Raw genomic sequence first — 3,684 nt, 5'->3', positions numbered from 1 at the left:
AGAAAGAGAGAGAGAGAAAGAGAGAGACAGAGGGAAGAAAGAGAGAGAGAGAGAGAAAGAGAGAAAGAAAGAGAGAGAGAGACAGAGAGAAAAAGAAAGAGAGATAGAGAGATAGAGAGAATGAGAGATATATAGAGAGAATGAGAGAGATATATAGAGAGAGATCGAGAGAGCTAGAGATGGAGAGAGAGAGAAAGAGAGAGAGAGAGAGAGAGAGAGAGAGAGAGAGAGAGAGAGAGAGAGAGAGAGAGAGAGAGAAAGAGAGAGAGAGAGAAAGAAAGAGACAGAGAGAGAAAGAAAGAGAGAGAGAGACAGAGAGAAAGAAAGAAAGAGAGAGATAGAGAGAATGAGAGAGATATATAGAGAGAGATGGAGAGAGCTAGAGATGGAGAGAGAGAGAGAGAGAGAGAGGATGATGAAGGATGAGTGCAGCAGCCAGTCTGATTAATTAGATTAAGTTGAGATGTCTTCACCACCTGGTCTTTCTGGATCTAATATCAATCCCCACGTGGTCTTTCTGGATCACCAGTGGGATTTCCCCACACACACACATTATCCTCTATATTCCCCCAATGAATGTGCATGTTTGTGTATGTGCATGTTTGTGTATGTGCATGTTTGTGTATGTGCACTTGTGTCCGTGCATTTGTATGCATGTGTGTGTGTGTCTGCATTGTGTACACATGTAATTGAAGTGCCCATTTGCAGCCAGGTCGCTCAAGATTCACTTCGAAATTGGACAACCGTCCATGTCCCGAGGATGTCGGGAGATGCTTCTAAAACTCGCCACTAGAGGCAACGGTGAGCACTAGTACTCCGCAAACTCCGGCCCCGATGTTTGCGTGTTCACTCCCAGTGCTAGACACTCATTTTAAAACATGTTTTAACCATATCCCAAACCTTAACCCTTAACTTAAACATGCACTATGCAGAAAAGTTACATATTGCAGCTTTAACCATTTGCAGGATGAGTAACACAGGGTGTCCAAAACACCACAAATGTTTAAGTTTGGAGCAGCTTTGAAATTTGACGTTTGGAGAAATGTGGATAGACAACAGAATCGGAAGGGAAATTGGTCAAACCATGAGATTGTGTTGCCATTTGCTTCAGTGCTCATGGGTATGTGGCTGTTTTTAAACAACTAATTGACCGACGTCTGTTCAATTATTTTAATTCCTTTTAGTTAGTTTGTTTTCTGTGAGCTCAATGCGCACATCGCACAATTTCTCTAGAGATAAATCCGATCCAGCCTGAACTGTGCGATGTAGTAGGTGCGTGCATGTTTGTGTGTGTGTGTCACGCCCTGACCTTAGAGATCCTTTTTATGTCTCTATTTTGGTTTGGTCAGGGTGTGAGTTGGGGTGGGCATTCTATGTCTTGCATTCTATGTTCATTTTTCTATGCTTTCTATTTCTGTGTGTTTGGCCGTGTGTGGTTCTCAATCAGAGGCAGCTGTCTATCGTTGTCTCTGATTGAGAACCATACTTAGGTAGCCTTTTCCCACCTGTGTGTTGTGGGTAGTTGTTTTCTGTTTTGTGTGAGTACCTGACAGAACTGTTGCGTTTTGTTCCACTTTTGTTTTTGTTTCAGTGTTCTGGTTATAATTAACATCATGAACACGTACCACGCTGCGCTTTGGTCGACTCCTTCTTCCTCAGACCAACATCGTGACAGTGTGCACTTGTGTTCATGCATTTGTATGTATGTGTGTGTGTCTGTATTGTGTCAATACACATGTAATCCAATTTTTAGGATCTGGCTAAAAATACTTGAATCAGTTATAGAACCCATTGCCGTTTATGGTTGTGAGGTCTGGGGTCCGCTCACCAACCAAGAATTCACAAAATGGGACAAACACCAAATTGAGACTCTGCATGCAGAATTCTGCAAAAATATCCTCCATGTACAACGTAAAACACCAAATAGTGCATGCAGAGCAGATTTAGGCCGATACCCGCTAATTATCAAAATCCAGAAAAGAGCCGTTAAATTCTACAACCACCTAAAAGGAAGCAATTCCCAAACCTTCCATAACAAAGCCATCACCTACAGAGAGATGAACCTGGAGAAGAGTCCCCTAAGCAAGCTGGTCCTGGGGCTCTGTTCACAAACACAAACACACCCCACAGAGCCCCAGGACAGCAACACAATTAGACCCAACCAAATCATGAGTCAACAAAAAGATAATTACTTGACACATTGGAAAGAATTAACAAAAGAACAGAGCAAACTAGAATGCTGTTTGGCCTTAAACAGAGAGTACACAGTGGCAGAATACCTGACCACTGTGACTGACCCAAACTTAAGGAAAGTTTTGACTATGTACAGACTTAGTGAGCATAGCCTTGCTATTGAGAAAGGCCGCCGTAGGCAGATCTGGCTCTCAAGAGAAGACAGGCTATGTGCACACTGCCCACAAAATGAGGTGGAAACTGAGCTGCACTTCCTAACCTCCTGTCAAATGTATGACCATATTAGAGACTCATATTTCCCTCAGATTACACAGACCCACAAAGAATTTGAAAACAAATCTAATTTTGATTTACTTCCATATCTATTGGGTGAAATACCACAGTGTGCCATCACTGCAGCAAGATTTGTGACCTGTTGCCACAAGAAAAGGGCAACCAGTGAAGAACACCATTGTAAATACAACCCATATTTATGCTTATTTATTTTCCCTTTTGTACTTTAACCATTTGTACATGGTTACAACACTGTATATAGACATAATATGACATTTGTAATGTCTTTATTATTTTGGAACTTCTGTGAGTGTAATGTTTGTCTACCTCACTTGCTTTGGCAATGTTAACATATGTTTCCCATGCCAATAAAGCCCCTTGAATTTAATTGAATTGTAGTAGGGAGTTGTAGTTTCCAAAAGGCCAATATTCTACATAGTTTAGTGCATAAAACGTGATAATTAACTACAATAACCACAATCCATTGCGCATCTACTTGTCCGGTCTGTTTTTCTTTTATGACTGCTACAGAAGACAGAAAAATGCGCGATCGTGAGGGAATATAGAGAGCAGCTGTTGCTTTGCGAAGTATCTCTACTTAAAGATACATGTGATTGATAGTTGGTATTCAGCAGTCATAAAAGTATGTCTTATTTACTTTGATGAACTACTAAAGTAGTGATTTTGTCAGACAGCATAAGCAGCAGCTCTATAGAGATGAGATGATGACTTGGAATGAAATAATAAAGTCATCAGATAAAACAAATGTAATATACACAACTGAAATATTTTATTAACCTGTCTGACTCTGGCGTTCCGCTAGCGGAACTCCTCCCACATTCCACTGAAAAGGCAGAGCGCGAAATTCAAAATATATTTTTTAGAAATATTTAACTTTCACACATTAACAAGTCCAATACAGCAAATGAAAGGTACACATCTTGTGAATCCAGCCAACATGTCCGATTTTTAAATGTTTTACAGTGAAAACAGCACGTATATTTATGTTAGCTCACCACCAAATACAAAAAAGGACAGACATTTTTCACAGCACAGGTAGCATGCACAAAGCCAACCTAACTAACCAAGAACCAACCAAACTAACCAACAAACAACTTCATCAGATCTTATAACATGTTATTCAATAAATCTATGTTTTGTTCGAAAAATGTGCATATTTCAGGTATAAATCATAGTTTACATTGCAGCTACAATCAG

The sequence above is a fragment of the Salvelinus namaycush genome, chromosome 42 (assembly GCF_016432855.1).
Source record: "Salvelinus namaycush isolate Seneca chromosome 42, SaNama_1.0, whole genome shotgun sequence".
Taxonomy (NCBI): domain Eukaryota; kingdom Metazoa; phylum Chordata; class Actinopteri; order Salmoniformes; family Salmonidae; genus Salvelinus; species Salvelinus namaycush.
Note: the sequence above shows the minus strand (reverse complement) of the source record.